General features: G+C 61.2%; 10 non-coding genes across 10 annotated transcripts; all 10 read left to right on the top strand.

Moving 5' to 3' along the window:
* The first annotated feature begins 2380 nt into the window (after positions 1-2380).
* Positions 2381-2473, top strand: LOC131406650 (small nucleolar RNA SNORD116). Its single transcript, XR_009220282.1, has one exon. It is a non-coding gene; the product is annotated as a small nucleolar RNA SNORD116 (small nucleolar RNA).
* A 2599-nt stretch (positions 2474-5072) lies between these two features.
* Positions 5073-5166, top strand: LOC131406599 (small nucleolar RNA SNORD116). The gene has a single exon (XR_009220234.1). It is a non-coding gene; the product is annotated as a small nucleolar RNA SNORD116 (small nucleolar RNA).
* A 2610-nt stretch (positions 5167-7776) lies between these two features.
* LOC131406649 (small nucleolar RNA SNORD116) lies at positions 7777-7869 on the top strand. The gene has a single exon (XR_009220281.1). It is a non-coding gene; the product is annotated as a small nucleolar RNA SNORD116 (small nucleolar RNA).
* Positions 7870-10468: 2599 nt separating this feature from the next.
* Positions 10469-10562, top strand: LOC131406598 (small nucleolar RNA SNORD116). Its single transcript, XR_009220233.1, has one exon. It is a non-coding gene; the product is annotated as a small nucleolar RNA SNORD116 (small nucleolar RNA).
* A 2610-nt stretch (positions 10563-13172) lies between these two features.
* LOC131406648 (small nucleolar RNA SNORD116) lies at positions 13173-13265 on the top strand. Its single transcript, XR_009220280.1, has one exon. It is a non-coding gene; the product is annotated as a small nucleolar RNA SNORD116 (small nucleolar RNA).
* Positions 13266-15864: 2599 nt separating this feature from the next.
* Positions 15865-15958, top strand: LOC131406597 (small nucleolar RNA SNORD116). Its single transcript, XR_009220232.1, has one exon. It is a non-coding gene; the product is annotated as a small nucleolar RNA SNORD116 (small nucleolar RNA).
* Positions 15959-18568: 2610 nt separating this feature from the next.
* Positions 18569-18661, top strand: LOC131406647 (small nucleolar RNA SNORD116). Its single transcript, XR_009220279.1, has one exon. It is a non-coding gene; the product is annotated as a small nucleolar RNA SNORD116 (small nucleolar RNA).
* A 2599-nt stretch (positions 18662-21260) lies between these two features.
* On the top strand, positions 21261-21354 carry LOC131406594 (small nucleolar RNA SNORD116). The gene has a single exon (XR_009220231.1). It is a non-coding gene; the product is annotated as a small nucleolar RNA SNORD116 (small nucleolar RNA).
* A 2610-nt stretch (positions 21355-23964) lies between these two features.
* LOC131406646 (small nucleolar RNA SNORD116) lies at positions 23965-24057 on the top strand. Its single transcript, XR_009220278.1, has one exon. It is a non-coding gene; the product is annotated as a small nucleolar RNA SNORD116 (small nucleolar RNA).
* A 2599-nt stretch (positions 24058-26656) lies between these two features.
* Positions 26657-26750, top strand: LOC131406593 (small nucleolar RNA SNORD116). Its single transcript, XR_009220230.1, has one exon. It is a non-coding gene; the product is annotated as a small nucleolar RNA SNORD116 (small nucleolar RNA).
* The last annotated feature ends 642 nt before the right edge of the window (positions 26751-27392 follow it).

The following is a 27392-nucleotide window of genomic DNA, read 5'->3' as shown; positions in this document are numbered from 1 at the left end:
TAGGCCCCGTGAGCTCACGGCGTTGTGTCTGCGTGGGCCTGGTTCCCGCTTCAGACGAAACCCCTCGGGGGTCTGCGTCTCAGAGCTGAACAGCAGAAGTCCCCGTGGTTTCTGATTAGAGGCCCAGGCCAGACAGGGAGCCATTACCCCTTCACTGCCTTTTGGCTTGGTGAGGCAACCGGAGCGTCCGTCGGGGTTTGGGGCAGGCGGCAGAGTTCAGGCTAAGGCTGCGGTCCTGCAGGTGGAGTTCCTCTGCGTGACCCACTCGCCCGATCCTCACAAAGGCGCCCAAAGGTGGACTGTGCTGTGCACCTCACGCTTGTGTCAAGACGCTGTGCCGGCTGATGGCTTGTACGGTGGGGGGAAGGGCACAGAGAGGACAGGTCCTAGTGTGATGCCATGGGCTTCCAGGGGACGGACTGTCTCGTTGTGTTCCAAGTGCCGTCATGGGCTTGTCAGGGATGTCTCCTGGCTCTGACGGGGCTGCCACTTGGTGCGTACCAGAGAAGGCTTGCGGGCCCGTGTGTATGCACTGTGGTAGGTGACCCTTGTGGTGGGTGGCATGTCTGTTCCAGAGTGGTGGCGCCAAATGGTTCCCTTCCTGGTCCCTTGAAGAGGGCCACTGGCTCGGGACTGCGGGCCGGCCACCGCTGCTCATGGAGTCCTTAGGCGAACGTTGTCTCTGATCCTCTGCCCTCTGATCTTGGGCACGGAGTTTGCAAGGAGAAAGTGTACCTCCAGGCTGGTCCACTTTTCCTGGCACAGTTGGATCATTCCCCCTCGGAGGACTTTAGCCGTATCTGTGGAAGCCCGTGGGCGTGCCAGAGACGGGGGCTGTTGCTGTGACCCGAGGCGCACTGCCCCGGAGAGACGTGTAGCTTGGGAAACGTCCACGTCTCCTTGCGTGGAGTGCGTGTCCTAGTTTAAGTCTTGCTCTCGTCTTCCTGGGTGAAGCCAGCCTTTGAGCCATGGGAGGTCGTTTGTGGTGTAAGAGGTGTCGAAGAAGGCGTCAACGGTTGAAGCTGGTGGGTCGAGTTAGGCAAAGTCAAAATTCCTGCATGGCTGACCTCCCTGAGGCTCACTTCTCCCCGATGTGTGTGTAGTGTTCCAGGCACCTCTTGGGGGACTTGTTTTGAAGGCCCGGGGGTGCTGCTTTGGACGGGGCAGCCGTGTGTTGACCGATTCCCGGAAGGCCAGGTTCCAAAGAGCGGCCGGCTGTGGAAATGCCAGGGCCCTGGATGGGAATTTGCTCGAGGTTCAGTCGGGTTTTAGCGTGGGTCATGGTGGCCGTAGACCTCCACCTCCCGGCGGGTTTCCTGCTGGCCCGCGGTGGGCATTTCGTATTAGTTAGGTCGAAGAGGTACCTGGCCTGAAGTGGCGGGGCCACTTCAGATTGAGATGGGCTGCTTCTTCCCTATAGCCCGTGTCCCCGTGGTGGAGGCCCTCGAGTCGGCGGTTTAGTTACGGCGGTGGCCACTGCGTTCGCCTCAAGTGCGGTTCACGTGGGGCGGCTTGCGGGGACCCAAGGTCCAGCTAGCCTTAGCATCCGCAATCGGGCGGAGCGTGTGCCTGCTAGCGTCTCGTTTTCCGTTGGTCAGAAGGAGTGGCTGTGACAGAGGGAGTCTGGGGCCTAGTGGAGCAGCCTTCCCTAGAGGTCAGCCGCCTGACCAGTAGGGGTCAAAGTTGGCGTCGTTTCTTGGGAAGTCACCGGTCCTCCGCCGTCGTGTGGCAGGGCTTGAGGCCAGGGGGTCTGTGCGGAAGACGAGCCTTTTCAGGGGCTTCGGCCTCCGCACCCGAAGACACGCACACGCACCTAGCTGCACACCGTCCCGCCCTGGTGGTGTCACACACACACGCCTTCCGTCGTGGCTGAGGGAAAGAGGTAGAGGGCAGGAAGATGCAGGGCTTGCCCCGGGGGAATCCTTGGCCTGGATCTTGTTCCCTAAGACCCTGGCTACGTTTCTCAAGCAGCCATGTGATTTGTCTGCACTTCTCAGGTGGAATCTCCGTGCAAAGCTTGCCGTCGACCAGGAAGAGAAGAGCTGCCTGTCCTCCGTTGAGCGGAGATGCGAGGGAATCCCGGAAGAGGCGTGGCTTACGGTGCGCGCCGGCCCCGTGGATCGCTTAGGACGGTAAGAATTCCTTTGCACCCAGCTGATGCCGTTGGCTTTAGGATTCGTGGAGCGGCCTTGGAGGCTTCTTGTCCGCGTGTCCCCAGGGGCATGCGGGGTCACGCTCTAAGGGTGGATGGAGAGTTCCCCTTGCTCGTTGGCTTGGATCCTGGATTCTCCAGGCTGCTGGCGGCCTCTGAGGTGATGGGCTCACCCGCTGCGCCACCCAGCCTCCCTTGTGACAACTTCCAGCTGCCCAGAAGGTGCTCGGATCGATGATGACTCCCTCAAATGCATTCCTTGGAAATCTGAACACAATGAGTGAGAACTCACTACCGTCGTTCTCATCGAAACTGAGGTCCAGCACCTTGTCTTCCCCAAGGTTGACAGGAGTGAGGGACAGCTTCTCGTTGATCACGCTCGTGCAGCCACCACCAGGGCGTCAGCATCCTAGGGTCTCCCGTCTTTGCATCAGTAGTTTGACCGCTTTAGTTGGGCGTTCACGAATCGGAGGGGCTTGGTCGAATGGCCAGCCGCTGCTGGCGTGGCGGCCCAGTGGCATCCCAGTTGTAGAGTCGGAGAGGGTGGCGTTGCCACAGGCCCAGGGAGTTCCCGGCAGGGAGTATGTGTTGGCCAGGTTCTGGCTTGAGACGTAGCCCCGGGGGTCTGTGTCTCGAAGGCGAACGGCAGACTCTTCCCTGGTTTCTGGTCGGAGCCCCTGTTTCGGCCAGGCAAGTAGCAGTAGCTGTTCTTGCCTTGCTGCTCGGTGAGGAGGTTTGATCGGCCCGTGGGTTTGGGGGCGGGGTCCGAGGAACTAGGCCCCAGTGCTGCCGTTGGCAGCTCTTGTATTGCACCTCGTCACCCGGTCGACACAAAGGGGGCCCAAGATCGGCTGCGATGTGGACCCAGCACTGAGATCAAGACACTGTGGTGGCTGACGCGGTGGACAGGGAGGGTAGGGCACGGAGAGGACCGGTCGTAGCGTGATTCCACGGGCTTCCATAGGCTGTACCGCCTGGTTGTGTTCCAGCCTCTGCCGTGGGCTTGCCAGGGGTGCCGTTGGGCCCTAAGGGGGCTGCCGCCTGGTGCCTGCCAGGGAAGGCTTCGGGGTCCGTGAGGATGCGCTGAGGTAGAGGACCTTTACGGTAGGTGGCATCTCACTTCCTGAGGAGTGGCGCTCAGTGGTTCTCTTCCTGGTGCCTTGAAGAGATCGAGAGGCCCACGACTGCCCGCCAGCCACCTCTGCTCCACATTGCTTAGGCGAACGTTCTGTCTGCCCCTTTGCCCCCTCGGGCACGGAGCTTCCAAGGTGAAAGCGTTACTCCAGGAGAGTTTGCTTTTCCTGGGCCGGGTGGCTGACATCCTCCTGGCAGGGGTTGGGATTCCTTTGTGGAAGCCTGTGGGCGTGGCCGAGACCGAGAGTGCTGCGATCCTAGGCGCCCTGCCCCGGGGACAGACGTCTAGCGTGGAGGAGGACCACGTCTCCTTGTGTGGGAGCTGTGTCCTCGTTTGCTTGTTTGTCTTGTCTTCGTGGAGGAAGCGTTTGTCCTCTCTGTGAGATCGTCTGTGGTGTCAGGGGGCCAAAGGGAAGGGGTCAGAGGTTGAATGGGATGGGGTCGACTCATGCACAGTCAGAATTCCCTTAGGGCCGTCCCGCGTGAGGCTCCCTGGCCCTCGTGCAGCCGCAGTGTTGGGGGCTCCAACGAGGGGGACTTGTTTTGCAGGCGTGAGGATGCTGCTTGTTTGGAGCAGGCAGGCAGGGGCTTGAACGTTTCCTGGAAGGCCAGCAGGCCAGCCGGCAACCCGCTGGCTGTGGAAATGCCAGGTGCCAGGTGCCCGGGCGGGAATTTGCTGTGGTTTGAGTCGGCTTTTACCCTGGGTCGTGGTGGCTGAAGACCACCCGTTCCAGTGGGGTCTCCTGCCGGCCCGCTGAGGGCCTTTGGGCTTAGTGAGGCCAAACCGGAGCCCGGTCTGAAGTCGTTTGGCCACTTCAGTTGAAGACGGGCTGCTTGTGTTCTGCTGCCCGTGTCCCCGTGCGGCCAGCTTTCCTGTCAGTCATTTTGCTCTGCTGGCAGCCGCATTTCCGTCACGTGCGGTTCACCTGAGGCGGCTCGTGGGGACACGATGTCCACGTTGACATCACATCCACGGTCGGCGCGAGGCTGTCTGTAGCTTCTCGGTGCCCTTTGCTCAGAAGGAGTGGTTCTCAGAGAGGGAGCTCGTGGCCAATTTGAGCAGCCTCCAGAGGTCAAAGTTGGCGTTCCCGCTTTGGAAGTCACCGGTCTCCTGCATCGGGTGGTGGGGCACGAGGCCAGGCGTCTGTGCGGACGGCATGCTTTTTCAGGTGCCGAGGTCTCCGCACACGAACACACACGCACGGGCGCACGCGCGCACGCCCAGTCCTGCATACCTGCCTCCACTCGTGGTGTCACACACGCCTTCGGTCACCCGTAAGGGATAGAGGTAGAGGACAAGCAGATGGCAGGTGACCCCGGGGGAAACTCTGGCCTGGATCTTGTTATCTGACCCCCTGGGTACGTTTCTCAAGCAGGCGTGTGATGTCTCTACCCTTGTCAGGGGCAAGTGCCGTGCGAAGCTCGCTGCCGGCCACAGAGAGAGAAGACCTTCGTGTCCTTTGATGAGCCGAGGTGCGAGGGAACGGCGGAAGTAGTGTGGCCCAGGATGCGCACGGTGCCCGTGGGTGGCTCAGGACGGTAAGCCTTACGTTGTCGCCAGTTCTGCCTTTGGCCCTGGGCTCTCGTGGACCTGCCTTAGAGGCTGTCTGTCCGCGTGTCCCCAGTGGCATGCGGGCTCGTGCTCTAAGGGTGGATCGACTGTTCCTCTCGCTCGGTGGCTTGGCTCTGGATTCTCCAGGCTGCTGGCGGACTCGGAGGCGATGGGCTCACCCGCTGAGCCGGCCAGCCTGTCCTCTGACTTGTTCCAGGTTCCCAGAATGTGCTCGGATCGATGATGACTCCCTCATATGCATTCCTTGGAAAATCTGAACAAAATGAGTGAGAACTCACTACCGTCGTTCTCATCGAAACTGAGGTCCAGCACGTTGTCTTCCCCAGGGACGGCAGGAGTGAGGGACAGCTTCCCCTTGGTCACACTCGTCCAAACACCAGCCCAGGGCGTCAGCGTGTGAGAGCCTCTCGCCTTGGGGCTCGTTCCCTTCTCTGCATTCGTTGGGCGTCCGTGAATCGGAGGTCCTGGGTGAATGGCCTGGCTCTCGCACGGCGTGGCTGCCAGCTCGCATCCTAGGGTTAGGTGTCGGCGCTGGCGTAGGCCCCGTGAGCTCACGGCGTTGTGTCTGCGTGGGCCTGGTTCCCGCTTCAGACGAAACCCCTCGGGGGTCTGCGTCTCAGAGCTGAACAGCAGAAGTCCCCGTGGTTTCTGATTAGAGGCCCAGGCCAGACAGGGAGCCATTACCCCTTCACTGCCTTTTGGCTTGGTGAGGCAACCGGAGCGTCCGTCGGGGTTTGGGGCAGGCGGCAGAGTTCAGGCTAAGGCTGCGGTCCTGCAGGTGGAGTTCCTCTGCGTGACCCACTCGCCGGATCCTCACAAAGGCGCCCAAAGGTGGACTGTGCTGTGCACCTCACGCTTGTGTCAAGACGCTGTGCCGGCTGATGGCTTGTACGGTGGGGGGAAGGGCACAGAGAGGACAGGTCCTAGTGTGATGCCATGGGCTTCCAGGGGACGGACTGTCTCGTTGTGTTCCAAGTGCCGTCATGGGCTTGTCAGGGATGTCTCCTGGCTCTGACGGGGCTCCCACTTGGTGCGTACCAGAGAAGGCTTGCGGGCCCGTGTGTATGCACTGTGGTAGGTGACCCTTGTGGTGGGTGGCATGTCTGTTCCAGAGTGGTGGCGCCAAATGGTTCCCTTCCTGGTCCCTTGAAGAGGGCCACTGGCTCGGGACTGCGGGCCGGCCACCGCTGCTCATGGAGTCCTTAGGCGAACGTTGTCTCTGATCCTCTGCCCTCTGATCTTGGGCACGGAGTTTGCAAGGAGAAAGTGTACCTCCAGGCTGGTCCACTTTTCCTGGCACAGTTGGATCATTCCCCCTCGGAGGACTTTAGCCGTATCTGTGGAAGCCCGTGGGCGTGCCAGAGACGGGGGCTGTTGCTGTGACCCGAGGCGCACTGCCCCGGAGAGACGTGTAGCTTGGGAAACGTCCACGTCTCCTTGCGTGGAGTGCGTGTCCTAGTTTAAGTCTTGCTCTCGTCTTCCTGGGTGAAGCCAGCCTTTGAGCCATGGGAGGTCGTTTGTGGTGTAAGAGGTGTCGAAGAAGGCGTCAACGGTTGAAGCTGGTGGGTCGAGTTAGGCAAAGTCAAAATTCCTGCATGGCTGACCTCCCTGAGGCTCACTTCTCCCCGATGTGTGTGTAGTGTTCCAGGCACCTCTTGGGGGACTTGTTTTGAAGGCCCGGGGGTGCTGCTTTGGACGGGGCAGCCGTGTGTTGACCGATTCCCGGAAGGCCAGGTTCCAAAGAGCGGCCGGCTGTGGAAATGCCAGGGCCCTGGATGGGAATTTGCTCGAGGTTCAGTCGGGTTTTAGCGTGGGTCATGGTGGCCGTAGACCTCCACCTCCCGGCGGGTTTCCTGCTGGCCCGCGGTGGGCATTTCGTATTAGTTAGGTCGAAGAGGTACCTGGCCTGAAGTGGCGGGGCCACTTCAGATTGAGATGGGCTGCTTCTTCCCTATAGCCCGTGTCCCCGTGGTGGAGGCCCTCGAGTCGGCGGTTTAGTTACGGCGGTGGCCACTGCGTTCGCCTCAAGTGCGGTTCACGTGGGGCGGCTTGCGGGGACCCAAGGTCCAGCTAGCCTTAGCATCCGCAATCGGGCGGAGCGTGTGCCTGCTAGCGTCTCGTTTTCCGTTGGTCAGAAGGAGTGGCTGTGACAGAGGGAGTCTGGGGCCTAGTGGAGCAGCCTTCCCTAGAGGTCAGCCGCCTGACCAGTAGGGGTCAAAGTTGGCGTCGTTTCTTGGGAAGTCACCGGTCCTCCGCCGTCGTGTGGCAGGGCTTGAGGCCAGGGGGTCTGTGCGGAAGACGAGCCTTTTCAGGGGCTTCGGCCTCCGCACCCGAAGACACGCACACGCACCTAGCTGCACACCGTCCCGCCCTGGTGGTGTCACACACACACGCCTTCCGTCGTGGCTGAGGGAAAGAGGTAGAGGGCAGGAAGATGCAGGGCTTGCCCCGGGGGAATCCTTGGCCTGGATCTTGTTCCCTAAGACCCTGGCTACGTTTCTCAAGCAGCCATGTGATTTGTCTGCACTTCTCAGGTGGAATCTCCGTGCAAAGCTTGCCGTCGACCAGGAAGAGAAGAGCTGCCTGTCCTCCGTTGAGCAGAGATGCGAGGGAATCCCGGAAGAGGCGTGGCTTACGGTGCGCGCCGGCCCCGTGGATCGCTTAGGACGGTAAGAATTCCTTTGCACCCAGCTGATGCCGTTGGCTTTAGGATTCGTGGAGCGGCCTTGGAGGCTTCTTGTCCGCGTGTCCCCAGGGGCATGCGGGGTCACGCTCTAAGGGTGGATGGAGAGTTCCCCTTGCTCGTTGGCTTGGATCCTGGATTCTCCAGGCTGCTGGCGGCCTCTGAGGTGATGGGCTCACCCGCTGCGCCACCCAGCCTCCCTTGTGACAACTTCCAGCTGCCCAGAAGGTGCTCGGATCGATGATGACTCCCTCAAATGCATTCCTTGGAAATCTGAACACAATGAGTGAGAACTCACTACCGTCGTTCTCATCGAAACTGAGGTCCAGCACCTTGTCTTCCCCAAGGTTGACAGGAGTGAGGGACAGCTTCTCGTTGATCACGCTCGTGCAGCCACCACCAGGGCGTCAGCATCCTAGGGTCTCCCGTCTTTGCATCAGTAGTTTGACCGCTTTAGTTGGGCGTTCACGAATCGGAGGGGCTTGGTCGAATGGCCAGCCGCTGCTGGCGTGGCGGCCCGGTGGCATCCCAGTTGTAGAGTCGGAGAGGGTGGCGTTGCCACAGGCCCAGGGAGTTCCCGGCAGGGAGTATGTGTTGGCCAGGTTCTGGCTTGAGACGTAGCCCCGGGGGTCTGTGTCTCGAAGGCGAACGGCAGACTCTTCCCTGGTTTCTGGTCGGAGCCCCTGTTTCGGCCAGGCAAGTAGCAGTAGCTGTTCTTGCCTTGCTGCTCGGTGAGGAGGTTTGATCGGCCCGTGGGTTTGGGGGCGGGGTCCGAGGAACTAGGCCCCAGTGCTGCCGTTGGCAGCTCTTGTATTGCACCTCGTCACCCGGTCGACACAAAGGGGGCCCAAGATCGGCTGCGATGTGGACCCAGCACTGAGATCAAGACACTGTGGTGGCTGACGCGGTGGACAGGGAGGGTAGGGCACGGAGAGGACCGGTCGTAGCGTGATTCCACGGGCTTCCATAGGCTGTACCGCCTGGTTGTGTTCCAGCCTCTGCCGTGGGCTTGCCAGGGGTGCCGTTGGGCCCTAAGGGGGCTGCCGCCTGGTGCCTGCCAGGGAAGGCTTCGGGGTCCGTGAGGATGCGCTGAGGTAGAGGACCTTTACGGTAGGTGGCATCTCACTTCCTGAGGAGTGGCGCTCAGTGGTTCTCTTCCTGGTGCCTTGAAGAGATCGAGAGGCCCACGACTGCCCGCCAGCCACCTCTGCTCCACATTGCTTAGGCGAACGTTCTGTCTGCCCCTTTGCCCCCTCGGGCACGGAGCTTCCAAGGTGAAAGTGTTACTCCAGGAGAGTTTGCTTTTCCTGGGCCGGGTGGCTGACATCCTCCTGGCAGGGGTTGGGATTCCTTTGTGGAAGCCTGTGGGCGTGGCCGAGACCGAGAGTGCTGCGATCCTAGGCGCCCTGCCCCGGGGACAGACGTCTAGCGTGGAGGAGGACCACGTCTCCTTGTGTGGGAGCTGTGTCCTCGTTTGCTTGTTTGTCTTGTCTTCGTGGAGGAAGCGTTTGTCCTCTCTGTGAGATCGTCTGTGGTGTCAGGGGGCCAAAGGGAAGGGGTCAGAGGTTGAATGGGATGGGGTCGACTCATGCACAGTCAGAATTCCCTTAGGGCCGTCCCGCGTGAGGCTCCCTGGCCCTCGTGCAGCCGCAGTGTTGGGGGCTCCAACGAGGGGGACTTGTTTTGCAGGCGTGAGGATGCTGCTTGTTTGGAGCAGGCAGGCAGGGGCTTGAACGTTTCCTGGAAGGCCAGCAGGCCAGCCGGCAACCCGCTGGCTGTGGAAATGCCAGGTGCCAGGTGCCCGGGCGGGAATTTGCTGTGGTTTGAGTCGGCTTTTACCCTGGGTCGTGGTGGCTGAAGACCACCCGTTCCAGTGGGGTCTCCTGCCGGCCCGCTGAGGGCCTTTGGGCTTAGTGAGGCCAAACCGGAGCCCGGTCTGAAGTCGTTTGGCCACTTCAGTTGAAGACGGGCTGCTTGTGTTCTGCTGCCCGTGTCCCCGTGCGGCCAGCTTTCCTGTCAGTCATTTTGCTCTGCTGGCAGCCGCATTTCCGTCACGTGCGGTTCACCTGAGGCGGCTCGTGGGGACACGATGTCCACGTTGACATCACATCCACGGTCGGCGCGAGGCTGTCTGTAGCTTCTCGGTGCCCTTTGCTCAGAAGGAGTGGTTCTCAGAGAGGGAGCTCGTGGCCAATTTGAGCAGCCTCCAGAGGTCAAAGTTGGCGTTCCCGCTTTGGAAGTCACCGGTCTCCTGCATCGGGTGGTGGGGCACGAGGCCAGGCGTCTGTGCGGACGGCATGCTTTTTCAGGTGCCGAGGTCTCCGCACACGAACACACACGCACGGGCGCACGCGCGCACGCCCAGTCCTGCATACCTGCCTCCACTCGTGGTGTCACACACGCCTTCGGTCACCCGTAAGGGATAGAGGTAGAGGACAAGCAGATGGCAGGTGACCCCGGGGGAAACTCTGGCCTGGATCTTGTTATCTGACCCCCTGGGTACGTTTCTCAAGCAGGCGTGTGATGTCTCTACCCTTGTCAGGGGCAAGTGCCGTGCGAAGCTCGCTGCCGGCCACAGAGAGAGAAGACCTTCGTGTCCTTTGATGAGCCGAGGTGCGAGGGAACGGCGGAAGTAGTGTGGCCCAGGATGCGCACGGTGCCCGTGGGTGGCTCAGGACGGTAAGCCTTACGTTGTCGCCAGTTCTGCCTTTGGCCCTGGGCTCTCGTGGACCTGCCTTAGAGGCTGTCTGTCCGCGTGTCCCCAGTGGCATGCGGGCTCGTGCTCTAAGGGTGGATCGACTGTTCCTCTCGCTCGGTGGCTTGGCTCTGGATTCTCCAGGCTGCTGGCGGACTCGGAGGCGATGGGCTCACCCGCTGAGCCGGCCAGCCTGTCCTCTGACTTGTTCCGGGTTCCCAGAATGTGCTCGGATCGATGATGACTCCCTCATATGCATTCCTTGGAAAATCTGAACAAAATGAGTGAGAACTCACTACCGTCGTTCTCATCGAAACTGAGGTCCAGCACGTTGTCTTCCCCAGGGACGGCAGGAGTGAGGGACAGCTTCCCCTTGGTCACACTCGTCCAAACACCAGCCCAGGGCGTCAGCGTGTGAGAGCCTCTCGCCTTGGGGCTCGTTCCCTTCTCCGCATTCGTTGGGCGTCCGTCAATCGGAGGTCCTGGGTGAATGGCCTGGCTCTCGCACGGCGTGGCTGCCAGCTCGCATCCTAGGGTTAGGTGTCGGCGCTGGCATAGGCCCCGTGAGCTCACGGCGTTGTGTCTGCGTGGGCCTGGTTCCCGCTTCAGACGAAACCCCTCGGGGGTCTGCGTCTCAGAGCTGAACAGCAGAAGTCCCCGTGGTTTCTGATTAGAGGCCCAGGCCAGACAGGGAGCCATTACCCCTTCACTGCCTTTTGGCTTGGTGAGGCAACCGGAGCGTCCGTCGGGGTTTGGGGCAGGCGGCAGAGTTCAGGCTAAGGCTGCGGTCCTGCAGGTGGAGTTCCTCTGCGTGACCCACTCGCCGGATCCTCACAAAGGCGCCCAAAGGTGGACTGTGCTGTGCACCTCACGCTTGTGTCAAGACGCTGTGCCGGCTGATGGCTTGTACGGTGGGGGGAAGGGCACAGAGAGGACAGGTCCTAGTGTGATGCCATGGGCTTCCAGGGGACGGACTGTCTCGTTGTGTTCCAAGTGCCGTCATGGGCTTGTCAGGGATGTCTCCTGGCTCTGACGGGGCTGCCACTTGGTGCGTACCAGAGAAGGCTTGCGGGCCCGTGTGTATGCACTGTGGTAGGTGACCCTTGTGGTGGGTGGCATGTCTGTTCCAGAGTGGTGGCGCCAAATGGTTCCCTTCCTGGTCCCTTGAAGAGGGCCACTGGCTCGGGACTGCGGGCCGGCCACCGCTGCTCATGGAGTCCTTAGGCGAACGTTGTCTCTGATCCTCTGCCCTCTGATCTTGGGCACGGAGTTTGCAAGGAGAAAGTGTACCTCCAGGCTGGTCCACTTTTCCTGGCACAGTTGGATCATTCCCCCTCGGAGGACTTTAGCCGTATCTGTGGAAGCCCGTGGGCGTGCCAGAGACGGGGGCTGTTGCTGTGACCCGAGGCGCACTGCCCCGGAGAGACGTGTAGCTTGGGAAACGTCCACGTCTCCTTGCGTGGAGTGCGTGTCCTAGTTTAAGTCTTGCTCTCGTCTTCCTGGGTGAAGCCAGCCTTTGAGCCATGGGAGGTCGTTTGTGGTGTAAGAGGTGTCGAAGAAGGCGTCAACGGTTGAAGCTGGTGGGTCGAGTTAGGCAAAGTCAAAATTCCTGCATGGCTGACCTCCCTGAGGCTCACTTCTCCCCGATGTGTGTGTAGTGTTCCAGGCACCTCTTGGGGGACTTGTTTTGAAGGCCCGGGGGTGCTGCTTTGGACGGGGCAGCCGTGTGTTGACCGATTCCCGGAAGGCCAGGTTCCAAAGAGCGGCCGGCTGTGGAAATGCCAGGGCCCTGGATGGGAATTTGCTCGAGGTTCAGTCGGGTTTTAGCGTGGGTCATGGTGGCCGTAGACCTCCACCTCCCGGCGGGTTTCCTGCTGGCCCGCGGTGGGCATTTCGTATTAGTTAGGTCGAAGAGGTACCTGGCCTGAAGTGGCGGGGCCACTTCAGATTGAGATGGGCTGCTTCTTCCCTATAGCCCGTGTCCCCGTGGTGGAGGCCCTCGAGTCGGCGGTTTAGTTACGGCGGTGGCCACTGCGTTCGCCTCAAGTGCGGTTCACGTGGGGCGGCTTGCGGGGACCCAAGGTCCAGCTAGCCTTAGCATCCGCAATCGGGCGGAGCGTGTGCCTGCTAGCGTCTCGTTTTCCGTTGGTCAGAAGGAGTGGCTGTGACAGAGGGAGTCTGGGGCCTAGTGGAGCAGCCTTCCCTAGAGGTCAGCCGCCTGACCAGTAGGGGTCAAAGTTGGCGTCGTTTCTTGGGAAGTCACCGGTCCTCCGCCGTCGTGTGGCAGGGCTTGAGGCCAGGGGGTCTGTGCGGAAGACGAGCCTTTTCAGGGGCTTCGGCCTCCGCACCCGAAGACACGCACACGCACCTAGCTGCACACCGTCCCGCCCTGGTGGTGTCACACACACACGCCTTCCGTCGTGGCTGAGGGAAAGAGGTAGAGGGCAGGAAGATGCAGGGCTTGCCCCGGGGGAATCCTTGGCCTGGATCTTGTTCCCTAAGACCCTGGCTACGTTTCTCAAGCAGCCATGTGATTTGTCTGCACTTCTCAGGTGGAATCTCCGTGCAAAGCTTGCCGTCGACCAGGAAGAGAAGAGCTGCCTGTCCTCCGTTGAGCGGAGATGCGAGGGAATCCCGGAAGAGGCGTGGCTTACGGTGCGCGCCGGCCCCGTGGATCGCTTAGGACGGTAAGAATTCCTTTGCACCCAGCTGATGCCGTTGGCTTTAGGATTCGTGGAGCGGCCTTGGAGGCTTCTTGTCCGCGTGTCCCCAGGGGCATGCGGGGTCACGCTCTAAGGGTGGATGGAGAGTTCCCCTTGCTCGTTGGCTTGGATCCTGGATTCTCCAGGCTGCTGGCGGCCTCTGAGGTGATGGGCTCACCCGCTGCGCCACCCAGCCTCCCTTGTGACAACTTCCAGCTGCCCAGAAGGTGCTCGGATCGATGATGACTCCCTCAAATGCATTCCTTGGAAATCTGAACACAATGAGTGAGAACTCACTACCGTCGTTCTCATCGAAACTGAGGTCCAGCACCTTGTCTTCCCCAAGGTTGACAGGAGTGAGGGACAGCTTCTCGTTGATCACGCTCGTGCAGCCACCACCAGGGCGTCAGCATCCTAGGGTCTCCCGTCTTTGCATCAGTAGTTTGACCGCTTTAGTTGGGCGTTCACGAATCGGAGGGGCTTGGTCGAATGGCCAGCCGCTGCTGGCGTGGCGGCCCGGTGGCATCCCAGTTGTAGAGTCGGAGAGGGTGGCGTTGCCACAGGCCCAGGGAGTTCCCGGCAGGGAGTATGTGTTGGCCAGGTTCTGGCTTGAGACGTAGCCCCGGGGGTCTGTGTCTCGAAGGCGAACGGCAGACTCTTCCCTGGTTTCTGGTCGGAGCCCCTGTTTCGGCCAGGCAAGTAGCAGTAGCTGTTCTTGCCTTGCTGCTCGGTGAGGAGGTTTTATCGGCCCGTGGGTTTGGGGGCGGGGTCCGAGGAACTAGGCCCCAGTGCTGCCGTTGGCAGCTCTTGTATTGCACCTCGTCACCCGGTCGACACAAAGGGGGCCCAAGATCGGCTGCGATGTGGACCCAGCACTGAGATCAAGACACTGTGGTGGCTGACGCGGTGGACAGGGAGGGTAGGGCACGGAGAGGACCGGTCGTAGCGTGATTCCACGGGCTTCCATAGGCTGTACCGCCTGGTTGTGTTCCAGCCTCTGCCGTGGGCTTGCCAGGGGTGCCGTTGGGCCCTAAGGGGGCTGCCGCCTGGTGCCTGCCAGGGAAGGCTTCGGGGTCCGTGAGGATGCGCTGAGGTAGAGGACCTTTACGGTAGGTGGCATCTCACTTCCTGAGGAGTGGCGCTCAGTGGTTCTCTTCCTGGTGCCTTGAAGAGATCGAGAGGCCCACGACTGCCCGCCAGCCACCTCTGCTCCACATTGCTTAGGCGAACGTTCTGTCTGCCCCTTTGCCCCCTCGGGCACGGAGCTTCCAAGGTGAAAGCGTTACTCCAGGAGAGTTTGCTTTTCCTGGGCCGGGTGGCTGACATCCTCCTGGCAGGGGTTGGGATTCCTTTGTGGAAGCCTGTGGGCGTGGCCGAGACCGAGAGTGCTGCGATCCTAGGCGCCCTGCCCCGGGGACAGACGTCTAGCGTGGAGGAGGACCACGTCTCCTTGTGTGGGAGCTGTGTCCTCGTTTGCTTGTTTGTCTTGTCTTCGTGGAGGAAGCGTTTGTCCTCTCTGTGAGATCGTCTGTGGTGTCAGGGGGCCAAAGGGAAGGGGTCAGAGGTTGAATGGGATGGGGTCGACTCATGCACAGTCAGAATTCCCTTAGGGCCGTCCCGCGTGAGGCTCCCTGGCCCTCGTGCAGCCGCAGTGTTGGGGGCTCCAACGAGGGGGACTTGTTTTGCAGGCGTGAGGATGCTGCTTGTTTGGAGCAGGCAGGCAGGGGCTTGAACGTTTCCTGGAAGGCCAGCAGGCCAGCCGGCAACCCGCTGGCTGTGGAAATGCCAGGTGCCAGGTGCCCGGGCGGGAATTTGCTGTGGTTTGAGTCGGCTTTTACCCTGGGTCGTGGTGGCTGAAGACCACCCGTTCCAGTGGGGTCTCCTGCCGGCCCGCTGAGGGCCTTTGGGCTTAGTGAGGCCAAACCGGAGCCCGGTCTGAAGTCGTTTGGCCACTTCAGTTGAAGACGGGCTGCTTGTGTTCTGCTGCCCGTGTCCCCGTGCGGCCAGCTTTCCTGTCAGTCATTTTGCTCTGCTGGCAGCCGCATTTCTGTCACGTGCGGTTCACCTGAGGCGGCTCGTGGGGACACGATGTCCACGTTGACATCACATCCACGGTCGGCGCGAGGCTGTCTGTAGCTTCTCGGTGCCCTTTGCTCAGAAGGAGTGGTTCTCAGAGAGGGAGCTCGTGGCCAATTTGAGCAGCCTCCAGAGGTCAAAGTTGGCGTTCCCGCTTTGGAAGTCACCGGTCTCCTGCATCGGGTGGTGGGGCACGAGGCCAGGCGTCTGTGCGGACGGCATGCTTTTTCAGGTGCCGAGGTCTCCGCACACGAACACACACGCACGGGCGCACGCGCGCACGCCCAGTCCTGCATACCTGCCTCCACTCGTGGTGTCACACACGCCTTCGGTCACCCGTAAGGGATAGAGGTAGAGGACAAGCAGATGGCAGGTGACCCCGGGGGAAACTCTGGCCTGGATCTTGTTATCTGACCCCCTGGGTACGTTTCTCAAGCAGGCGTGTGATGTCTCTACCCTTGTCAGGGGCAAGTGCCGTGCGAAGCTCGCTGCCGGCCACAGAGAGAGAAGACCTTCGTGTCCTTTGATGAGCCGAGGTGCGAGGGAACGGCGGAAGTAGTGTGGCCCAGGATGCGCACGGTGCCCGTGGGTGGCTCAGGACGGTAAGCCTTACGTTGTCGCCAGTTCTGCCTTTGGCCCTGGGCTCTCGTGGACCTGCCTTAGAGGCTGTCTGTCCGCGTGTCCCCAGTGGCATGCGGGCTCGTGCTCTAAGGGTGGATCGACTGTTCCTCTCGCTCGGTGGCTTGGCTCTGGATTCTCCAGGCTGCTGGCGGACTCGGAGGCGATGGGCTCACCCGCTGAGCCGGCCAGCCTGTCCTCTGACTTGTTCCGGGTTCCCAGAATGTGCTCGGATCGATGATGACTCCCTCATATGCATTCCTTGGAAAATCTGAACAAAATGAGTGAGAACTCACTACCGTCGTTCTCATCGAAACTGAGGTCCAGCACGTTGTCTTCCCCAGGGACGGCAGGAGTGAGGGACAGCTTCCCCTTGGTCACACTCGTCCAAACACCAGCCCAGGGCGTCAGCGTGTGAGAGCCTCTCGCCTTGGGGCTCGTTCCCTTCTCCGCATTCGTTGGGCGTCCGTCAATCGGAGGTCCTGGGTGAATGGCCTGGCTCTCGCACGGCGTGGCTGCCAGCTCGCATCCTAGGGTTAGGTGTCGGCGCTGGCATAGGCCCCGTGAGCTCACGGCGTTGTGTCTGCGTGGGCCTGGTTCCCGCTTCAGACGAAACCCCTCGGGGGTCTGCGTCTCAGAGCTGAACAGCAGAAGTCCCCGTGGTTTCTGATTAGAGGCCCAGGCCAGACAGGGAGCCATTACCCCTTCACTGCCTTTTGGCTTGGTGAGGCAACCGGAGCGTCCGTCGGGGTTTGGGGCAGGCGGCAGAGTTCAGGCTAAGGCTGCGGTCCTGCAGGTGGAGTTCCTCTGCGTGACCCACTCGCCCGATCCTCACAAAGGCGCCCAAAGGTGGACTGTGCTGTGCACCTCACGCTTGTGTCAAGACGCTGTGCCGGCTGATGGCTTGTACGGTGGGGGGAAGGGCACAGAGAGGACAGGTCCTAGTGTGATGCCATGGGCTTCCAGGGGACGGACTGTCTCGTTGTGTTCCAAGTGCCGTCATGGGCTTGTCAGGGATGTCTCCTGGCTCTGACGGGGCTGCCACTTGGTGCGTACCAGAGAAGGCTTGCGGGCCCGTGTGTATGCACTGTGGTAGGTGACCCTTGTGGTGGGTGGCATGTCTGTTCCAGAGTGGTGGCGCCAAATGGTTCCCTTCCTGGTCCCTTGAAGAGGGCCACTGGCTCGGGACTGCGGGCCGGCCACCGCTGCTCATGGAGTCCTTAGGCGAACGTTGTCTCTGATCCTCTGCCCTCTGATCTTGGGCACGGAGTTTGCAAGGAGAAAGTGTACCTCCAGGCTGGTCCACTTTTCCTGGCACAGTTGGATCATTCCCCCTCGGAGGACTTTAGCCGTATCTGTGGAAGCCCGTGGGCGTGCCAGAGACGGGGGCTGTTGCTGTGACCCGAGGCGCACTGCCCCGGAGAGACGTGTAGCTTGGGAAACGTCCACGTCTCCTTGCGTGGAGTGCGTGTCCTAGTTTAAGTCTTGCTCTCGTCTTCCTGGGTGAAGCCAGCCTTTGAGCCATGGGAGGTCGTTTGTGGTGTAAGAGGTGTCGAAGAAGGCGTCAACGGTTGAAGCTGGTGGGTCGAGTTAGGCAAAGTCAAAATTCCTGCATGGCTGACCTCCCTGAGGCTCACTTCTCCCCGATGTGTGTGTAGTGTTCCAGGCACCTCTTGGGGGACTTGTTTTGAAGGCCCGGGGGTGCTGCTTTGGACGGGGCAGCCGTGTGTTGACCGATTCCCGGAAGGCCAGGTTCCAAAGAGCGGCCGGCTGTGGAAATGCCAGGGCCCTGGATGGGAATTTGCTCGAGGTTCAGTCGGGTTTTAGCGTGGGTCATGGTGGCCGTAGACCTCCACCTCCCGGCGGGTTTCCTGCTGGCCCGTGGTGGGCATTTCGTATTAGTTAGGTCGAAGAGGTACCTGGCCTGAAGTGGCGGGGCCACTTCAGATTGAGATGGGCTGCTTCTTCCCTATAGCCCGTGTCCCCGTGGTGGAGGCCCTCGAGTCGGCGGTTTAGTTACGGCGGTGGCCACTGCGTTCGCCTCAAGTGCGGTTCACGTGGGGCGGCTTGCGGGGACCCAAGGTCCAGCTAGCCTTAGCATCCGCAATCGGGCGGAGCGTGTGCCTGCTAGCGTCTCGTTTTCCGTTGGTCAGAAGGAGTGGCTGTGACAGAGGGAGTCTGGGGCCTAGTGGAGCAGCCTTCCCTAGAGGTCAGCCGCCTGACCAGTAGCGGTCAAAGTTGGCGTCGTTTCTTGGGAAGTCACCGGTCCTCCGCCGTCGTGTGGCAGGGCTTGAGGCCAGGGGGTCTGTGCGGAAGACGAGCCTTTTCAGGGGCTTCGGCCTCCGCACCCGAAGACACGCACACGCACCTAGCTGCACACCGTCCCGCCCTGGTGGTGTCACACACACACGCCTTCCGTCGTGGCTGAGGGAAAGAGGTAGAGGGCAGGAAGATGCAGGGCTTGCCCCGGGGGAATCCTTGGCCTGGATCTTGTTCCCTAAGACCCTGGCTACGTTTCTCAAGCAGCCATGTGATTTGTCTGCACTTCTCAGGTGGAATCTCCGTGCAAAGCTTGCCGTCGACCAGGAAGAGAAGAGCTGCCTGTCCTCCGTTGAGCGGAGATGCGAGGGAATCCCGGAAGAGGCGTGGCTTACGGTGCGCGCCGGCCCCGTGGATCGCTTAGGACGGTAAGAATTCCTTTGCACCCAGCTGATGCCGTTGGCTTTAGGATTCGTGGAGCGGCCTTGGAGGCTTCTTGTCCGCGTGTCCCCAGGGGCATGCGGGGTCACGCTCTAAGGGTGGATGGAGAGTTCCCCTTGCTCGTTGGCTTGGATCCTGGATTCTCCAGGCTGCTGGCGGCCTCTGAGGTGATGGGCTCACCCGCTGCGCCACCCAGCCTCCCTTGTGACAACTTCCAGCTGCCCAGAAGGTGCTCGGATCGATGATGACTCCCTCAAATGCATTCCTTGGAAATCTGAACACAATGAGTGAGAACTCACTACCGTCGTTCTCATCGAAACTGAGGTCCAGCACCTTGTCTTCCCCAAGGTTGACAGGAGTGAGGGACAGCTTCTCGTTGATCACGCTCGTGCAGCCACCACCAGGGCGTCAGCGTCCTAGGGTCTCCCGTCTTTGCATCAGTAGTTTGACCGCTTTAGTTGGGCGTTCACGAATCGGAGGGGCTTGGTCGAATGGCCAGCTGCTGCTGGCGTGGCGGCCCGGTGGCATCCCAGTTGTAGAGTCGGAGAGGGTGGCGTTGCCACAGGCCCAGGGAGTTCCCGGCAGGGAGTATGTGTTGGCCAGGTTCTGGCTTGAGACGTAGCCCCGGGGGTCTGTGTCTCGAAGGCGAACGGCAGACTCTTCCCTGGTTTCTGGTCGGAGCCCCTGTTTCGGCCAGGCAAGTAGCAGTAGCTGTTCTTGCCTTGCTGCTCGGTGAGGAGGTTTGATCGGCCCGTGGGTTTGGGGGCGGGGTCCGAGGAACTAGGCCCCAGTGCTGCCGTTGGCAGCTCTTGTATTGCACCTCGTCACCCGGTCGACACAAAGGGGGCCCAAGATCGGCTGCGATGTGGACCCAGCACTGAGATCAAGACACTGTGGTGGCTGACGCGGTGGACAGGGAGGGTAGGGCACGGAGAGGACCGGTCGTAGCGTGATTCCACGGGCTTCCATAGGCTGTACCGCCTGGTTGTGTTCCAGCCTCTGCCGTGGGCTTGCCAGGGGTGCCGTTGGGCCCTAAGGGGGCTGCCGCCTGGTGCCTGCCAGGGAAGGCTTCGGGGTCCGTGAGGATGCGCTGAGGTAGAGGACCTTTACGGTAGGTGGCATCTCACTTCCTGAGGAGTGGCGCTCAGTGGTTCTCTTCCTGGTGCCTTGAAGAGATCGAGAGGCCCACGACTGCCCGCCAGCCACCTCTGCTCCACATTGCTTAGGCGAACGTTCTGTCTGCCCCTTTGCCCCCTCGGGCACGGAGCTTCCAAGGTGAAAGCGTTACTCCAGGAGAGTTTGCTTTTCCTGGGCCGGGTGGCTGACATCCTCCTGGCAGGGGTTGGGATTCCTTTGTGGAAGCCTGTGGGCGTGGCCGAGACCGAGAGTGCTGCGATCCTAGGCGCCCTGCCCCGGGGACAGACGTCTAGCGTGGAGGAGGACCACGTCTCCTTGTGTGGGAGCTGTGTCCTCGTTTGCTTGTTTGTCTTGTCTTCGTGGAGGAAGCGTTTGTCCTCTCTGTGAGATCGTCTGTGGTGTCAGGGGGCCAAAGGGAAGGGGTCAGAGGTTGAATGGGGTGGGGTCGACTCATGCACAGTCAGAATTCCCTTAGGGCCGTCCCGCGTGAGGCTCCCTGGCCCTCGTGCAGCCGCAGTGTTGGGGGCTCCAACGAGGGGGACTTGTTTTGCAGGCGTGAGGATGCTGCTTGTTTGGAGCAGGCAGGCAGGGGCTTGAACGTTTCCTGGAAGGCCAGCAGGCCAGCCGGCAACCCGCTGGCTGTGGAAATGCCAGGTGCCAGGTGCCCGGGCGGGAATTTGCTGTGGTTTGAGTCGGCTTTTACCCTGGGTCGTGGTGGCTGAAGACCACCCGTTCCAGTGGGGTCTCCTGCCGGCCCGCTGAGGGCCTTTGGGCTTAGTGAGGCCAAACCGGAGCCCGGTCTGAAGTCGTTTGGCCACTTCAGTTGAAGACGGGCTGCTTGTGTTCTGCTGCCCGTGTCCCCGTGCGGCCAGCTTTCCTGTCAGTCATTTTGCTCTGCTGGCAGCCGCATTTCCGTCACGTGCGGTTCACCTGAGGCGGCTCGTGGGGACACGATGTCCACGTTGACATCACATCCACGGTCGGCGCGAGGCTGTCTGTAGCTTCTCGGTGCCCTTTGCTCAGAAGGAGTGGTTCTCAGAGAGGGAGCTCGTGGCCAATTTGAGCAGCCTCCAGAGGTCAAAGTTGGCGTTCCCGCTTTGGAAGTCACCGGTCTCCTGCATCGGGTGGTGGGGCACGAGGCCAGGCGTCTGTGCGGACGGCATGCTTTTTCAGGTGCCGAGGTCTCCGCACACGAACACACACGCACGGGCGCAGGCGCGCACGCCCAGTCCTGCATACCTGCCTCCACTCGTGGTGTCACACACGCCTTCGGTCACCCGTAAGGGATAGAGGTAGAGGACAAGCAGATGGCAGGTGACCCCGGGGGAAACTCTGGCCTGGATCTTGTTATCTGACCCCCTGGGTACGTTTCTCAAGCAGGCGTGTGATGTCTCTACCCTTGTCAGGGGCAAGTGCCGTGCGAAGCTCGCTGCCGGCCACAGAGAGAGAAGACCTTCGTGTCCTTTGATGAGCCGAGGTGCGAGGGAACGGCGGAAGTAGTGTGGCCCAGGATGCGCACGGTGCCCGTGGGTGGCTCAGGACGGTAAGCCTTACGTTGTCGCCAGTTCTGCCTTTGGCCCTGGGCTCTCGTGGACCTGCCTTAGAGGCTGTCTGTCCGCGTGTCCCCAGTGGCATGCGGGCTCGTGCTCTAAGGGTGGATCGACTGTTCCTCTCGCTCGGTGGCTTGGCTCTGGATTCTCCAGGCTGCTGGCGGACTCGGATGCGATGGGCTCACCCGCTGAGCCGGCCAGCCTGTCCTCTGACTTGTTCCAGGTTCCCAGAATGTGCTCGGATCGATGATGACTCCCTCATATGCATTCCTTGGAAAATCTGAACAAAATGAGTGAGAACTCACTACCGTCGTTCTCATCGAAACTGAGGTCCAGCACGTTGTCTTCCCCAGGGACGGCAGGAGTGAGGGACAGCTTCCCCTTGGTCACACTCGTCCAAACACCAGCCCAGGGCGTCAGCGTGTGAGAGCCTCTCGCCTTGGGGCTCGTTCCCTTCTCCGCATTCGTTGGGCGTCCGTCAATCGGAGGTCCTGGGTGAATGGCCTGGCTCTCGCACGGCGTGGCTGCCAGCTCGCATCCTAGGGTTAGGTGTCGGCGCTGGCGTAGGCCCCGTGAGCTCACGGCGTTGTGTCTGCGTGGGCCTGGTTCCCGCTTCAGACGAAACCCCTCGGGGGTCTGCGTCTCAGAGCTGAACAGCAGAAGTCCCCGTGGTTTCTGATTAGAGGCCCAGGCCAGACAGGGAGCCATTACCCCTTCACTGCCTTTTGGCTTGGTGAGGCAACCGGAGCGTCCGTCGGGGTTTGGGGCAGGCGGCAGAGTTCAGGCTAAGGCTGCGGTCCCGCAGGTGGAGTTCCTCTGCGTGACCCACTCGCCCGATCCTCACAAAGGCGCCCAAAGGTGGACTGTGCTGTGCACCTCACGCTTGTGTCAAGACACTGTGCCGGCTGATGGCTTGTACGGTGGGGGGAAGGGCACAGAGAGGACAGGTCCTAGTGTGATGCCATGGGCTTCCAGGGGACGGACTGTCTCGTTGTGTTCCAAGTGCCGTCATGGGCTTGTCAGGGATGTCTCCTGGCTCTGACGGGGCTGCCACTTGGTGCGTACCAGAGAAGGCTTGCGGGCCCGTGTGTATGCACTGTGGTAGGTGACCCTTGTGGTGGGTGGCATGTCTGTTCCAGAGTGGTGGCGCCAAATGGTTCCCTTCCTGGTCCCTTGAAGAGGGCCACTGGCTCGGGACTGCGGGCCGGCCACCGCTGCTCATGGAGTCCTTAGGCGAACGTTGTCTCTGATCCTCTGCCCTCTGATCTTGGGCACGGAGTTTGCAAGGAGAAAGTGTACCTCCAGGCTGGTCCACTTTTCCTGGCACAGTTGGATCATTCCCCCTCGGAGGACTTTAGCCGTATCTGTGGAAGCCCGTGGGCGTGCCAGAGACGGGGGCTGTTGCTGTGACCCGAGGCGCACTGCCCCGGAGAGACGTGTAGCTTGGGAAACGTCCACGTCTCCTTGCGTGGAGTGCGTGTCCTAGTTTAAGTCTTGCTCTCGTCTTCCTGGGTGAAGCCAGCCTTTGAGCCATGGGAGGTCGTTTGTGGTGTAAGAGGTGTCGAAGAAGGCGTCAACGGTTGAAGCTGGTGGGTCGAGTTAGGCAAAGTCAAAATTCCTGCATGGCTGACCTCCCTGAGGCTCACTTCTCCCCGATGTGTGTGTAGTGTTCCAGGCACCTCTTGGGGGACTTGTTTTGAAGGCCCGGGGGTGCTGCTTTGGACGGGGCAGCCGTGTGTTGACCGATTCCCGGAAGGCCAGGTTCCAAAGAGCGGCCGGCTGTGGAAATGCCAGGGCCCTGGATGGGAATTTGCTCGAGGTTCAGTCGGGTTTTAGCGTGGGTCATGGTGGCCGTAGACCTCCACCTCCCGGCGGGTTTCCTGCTGGCCCGCGGTGGGCATTTCGTATTAGTTAGGTCGAAGAGGTACCTGGCCTGAAGTGGCGGGGCCACTTCAGATTGAGATGGGCTGCTTCTTCCCTATAGCCCGTGTCCCCGTGGTGGAGGCCCTCGAGTCGGCGGTTTAGTTACGGCGGTGGCCACTGCGTTCGCCTCAAGTGCGGTTCACGTGGGGCGGCTTGCGGGGACCCAAGGTCCAGCTAGCCTTAGCATCCGCAATCGGGCGGAGCGTGTGCCTGCTAGCGTCTCGTTTTCCGTTGGTCAGAAGGAGTGGCTGTGACAGAGGGAGTCTGGGGCCTAGTGGAGCAGCCTTCCCTAGAGGTCAGCCGCCTGACCAGTAGCGGTCAAAGTTGGCGTCGTTTCTTGGGAAGTCACCGGTCCTCCGCCGTCGTGTGGCAGGGCTTGAGGCCAGGGGGTCTGTGCGGAAGACGAGCCTTTTCAGGGGCTTCGGCCTCCGCACCCGAAGACACGCACACGCACCTAGCTGCACACCGTCCCGCCCTGGTGGTGTCACACACACACGCCTTCCGTCGTGGCTGAGGGAAAGAGGTAGAGGGCAGGAAGATGCAGGGCTTGCCCCGGGGGAATCCTTGGCCTGGATCTTGTTCCCTAAGACCCTGGCTACGTTTCTCAAGCAGCCATGTGATTTGTCTGCACTTCTCAGGTGGAATCTCCGTGCAAAGCTTGCCGTCGACCAGGAAGAGAAGAGCTGCCTGTCCTCCGTTGAGCGGAGATGCGAGGGAATCCCGGAAGAGGCGTGGCTTACGGTGCGCGCCGGCCCCGTGGATCGCTTAGGACGGTAAGAATTCCTTTGCACCCAGCTGATGCCGTTGGCTTTAGGATTCGTGGAGCGGCCTTGGAGGCTTCTTGTCCGCGTGTCCCCAGGGGCATGCGGGGTCACGCTCTAAGGGTGGATGGAGAGTTCCCCTTGCTCGTTGGCTTGGATCCTGGATTCTCCAGGCTGCTGGCGGCCTCTGAGGTGATGGGCTCACCCGCTGCGCCACCCAGCCTCCCTTGTGACAACTTCCAGCTGCCCAGAAGGTGCTCGGATCGATGATGACTCCCTCAAATGCATTCCTTGGAAATCTGAACACAATGAGTGAGAACTCACTACCGTCGTTCTCATCGAAACTGAGGTCCAGCACCTTGTCTTCCCCAAGGTTGACAGGAGTGAGGGACAGCTTCTCGTTGATCACGCTCGTGCAGCCACCACCAGGGCGTCAGCGTCCTAGGGTCTCCCGTCTTTGCATCAGTAGTTTGACCGCTTTAGTTGGGCGTTCACGAATCGGAGGGGCTTGGTCGAATGGCCAGCCGCTGCTGGCGTGGCGGCCCGGTGGCATCCCAGTTGTAGAGTCGGAGAGGGTGGCGTTGCCACAGGCCCAGGGAGTTCCCGGCAGGGAGTATGTGTTGGCCAGGTTCTGGCTTGAGACGTAGCCCCGGGGGTCTGTGTCTCGAAGGCGAACGGCAGACTCTTCCCTGGTTTCTGGTCGGAGCCCCTGTTTCGGCCAGGCAAGTAGCAGTAGCTGTTCTTGCCTTGCTGCTCGGTGAGGAGGTTTGATCGGCCCGTGGGTTTGGGGGCGGGGTCCGAGGAACTAGGCCCCAGTGCTGCCGTTGGCAGCTCTTGTATTGCACCTCGTCACCCGGTCGACACAAAGGGGGCCCAAGATCGGCTGCGATGTGGACCCAGCACTGAGATCAAGACACTGTGGTGGCTGACGCGGTGGACAGGGAGGGTAGGGCACGGAGAGGACCGGTCGTAGCGTGATTCCACGGGCTTCCATAGGCTGTACCGCCTGGTTGTGTTCCAGCCTCTGCCGTGGGCTTGCCAGGGGTGCCGTTGGGCCCTAAGGGGGCTGCCGCCTGGTGCCTGCCAGGGAAGGCTTCGGGGTCCGTGAGGATGCGCTGAGGTAGAGGACCTTTACGGTAGGTGGCATCTCACTTCCTGAGGAGTGGCGCTCAGTGGTTCTCTTCCTGGTGCCTTGAAGAGATCGAGAGGCCCACGACTGCCCGCCAGCCACCTCTGCTCCACATTGCTTAGGCGAACGTTCTGTCTGCCCCTTTGCCCCCTCGGGCACGGAGCTTCCAAGGTGAAAGCGTTACTCCAGGAGAGTTTGCTTTTCCTGGGCCGGGTGGCTGACATCCTCCTGGCAGGGGTTGGGATTCCTTTGTGGAAGCCTGTGGGCGTGGCCGAGACCGAGAGTGCTGCGATCCTAGGCGCCCTGCCCCGGGGACAGACGTCTAGCGTGGAGGAGGACCACGTCTCCTTGTGTGGGAGCTGTGTCCTCGTTTGCTTGTTTGTCTTGTCTTCGTGGAGGAAGCGTTTGTCCTCTCTGTGAGATCGTCTGTGGTGTCAGGGGGCCAAAGGGAAGGGGTCAGAGGTTGAATGGGGTGGGGTCGACTCATGCACAGTCAGAATTCCCTTAGGGCCGTCCCGCGTGAGGCTCCCTGGCCCTCGTGCAGCCGCAGTGTTGGGGGCTCCAACGAGGGGGACTTGTTTTGCAGGCGTGAGGATGCTGCTTGTTTGGAGCAGGCAGGCAGGGGCTTGAACGTTTCCTAGAAGGCCAGCAGGCCAGCCGGCAACCCGCTGGCTGTGGAAATGCCAGGTGCCAGGTGCCCGGGCGGGAATTTGCTGTGGTTTGAGTCGGGTTTTACCCTGGGTCGTGGTGGCTGAAGACCACCCGTTCCAGTGGGGTCTCCTGCCGGCCCGCTGAGGGCCTTTGGGCTTAGTGAGGCCAAACCGGAGCCCGGTCTGAAGTCGTTTGGCCACTTCAGTTGAAGACGGGCTGCTTGTGTTCTGCTGCCCGTGTCCCCGTGCGGCCAGCTTTCCTGTCAGTCATTTTGCTCTGCTGGCAGCCGCATTTCCGTCACGTGCGGTTCACCTGAGGCGGCTCGTGGGGACACGATGTCCACGTTGACATCACATCCACGGTCGGCGCGAGGCTGTCTGTAGCTTCTCGGTGCCCTTTGCTCAGAAGGAGTGGTTCTCAGAGAGGGAGCTCGTGGCCAATTTGAGCAGCCTCCAGAGGTCAAAGTTGGCGTTCCCGCTTTGGAAGTCACCGGTCTCCTGCATCGGGTGGTGGGGCACGAGGCCAGGCGTCTGTGCGGACGGCATGCTTTTTCAGGTGCCGAGGTCTCCGCACACGAACACACACGCACGGGCGCAGGCGCGCACGCCCAGTCCTGCATACCTGCCTCCACTCGTGGTGTCACACACGCCTTCGGTCACCCGTAAGGGATAGAGGTAGAGGACAAGCAGATGGCAGGTGACCCCGGGGGAAACTCTGGCCTGGATCTTGTTATCTGACCCCCTGGGTACGTTTCTCAAGCAGGCGTGTGATGTCTCTACCCTTGTCAGGGGCAAGTGCCGTGCGAAGCTCGCTGCCGGCCACAGAGAGAGAAGACCTTCGTGTCCTTTGATGAGCCGAGGTGCGAGGGAACGGCGGAAGTAGTGTGGCCCAGGATGCGCACGGTGCCCGTGGGTGGCTCAGGACGGTAAGCCTTACGTTGTCGCCAGTTCTGCCTTTGGCCCTGGGCTCTCGTGGACCTGCCTTAGAGGCTGTCTGTCCGCGTGTCCCCAGTGGCATGCGGGCTCGTGCTCTAAGGGTGGATCGACTGTTCCTCTCGCTCGGTGGCTTGGCTCTGGATTCTCCAGGCTGCTGGCGGACTCGGAGGCGATGGGCTCACCCGCTGAGCCGGCCAGCCTGTCCTCTGACTTGTTCCGGGTTCCCAGAATGTGCTCGGATCGATGATGACTCCCTCATATGCATTCCTTGGAAAATCTGAACAAAATGAGTGAGAACTCACTACCGTCGTTCTCATCGAAACTGAGGTCCAGCACGTTGTCTTCCCCAGGGACGGCAGGAGTGAGGGACAGCTTCCCCTTGGTCACACTCGTCCAAACACCAGCCCAGGGCGTCAGCGTGTGAGAGCCTCTCGCCTTGGGGCTCGTTCCCTTCTCCGCATTCGTTGGGCGTCCGTCAATCGGAGGTCCTGGGTGAATGGCCTGGCTCTCGCACGGCGTGGCTGCCAGCTCGCATCCTAGGGTTAGGTGTCGGCGCTGGCGTAGGCCCCGTGAGCTCACGGCGTTGTGTCTGCGTGGGCCTGGTTCCCGCTTCAGACGAAACCCCTCGGGGGTCTGCGTCTCAGAGCTGAACAGCAGAAGTCCCCGTGGTTTCTGATTAGAGGCCCAGGCCAGACAGGGAGCCATTACCCCTTCACTGCCTTTTGGCTTGGTGAGGCAACCGGAGCGTCCGTCGGGGTTTGGGGCAGGCGGCAGAGTTCAGGCTAAGGCTGCGGTCCTGCAGGTGGAGTTCCTCTGCGTGACCCACTCGCCGGATCCTCACAAAGGCGCCCAAAGGTGGACTGTGCTGTGCACCTCACGCTTGTGTCAAGACGCTGTGCCGGCTGATGGCTTGTACGGTGGGGGGAAGGGCACAGAGAGGACAGGTCCTAGTGTGATGCCATGGGCTTCCAGG

Source organism: Diceros bicornis, chromosome 5, assembly GCF_020826845.1.
Source record: "Diceros bicornis minor isolate mBicDic1 chromosome 5, mDicBic1.mat.cur, whole genome shotgun sequence".
NCBI lineage: Eukaryota > Metazoa > Chordata > Mammalia > Perissodactyla > Rhinocerotidae > Diceros > Diceros bicornis.
Note: the sequence above shows the minus strand (reverse complement) of the source record. Positions and strands in the feature narration are given on the sequence as shown.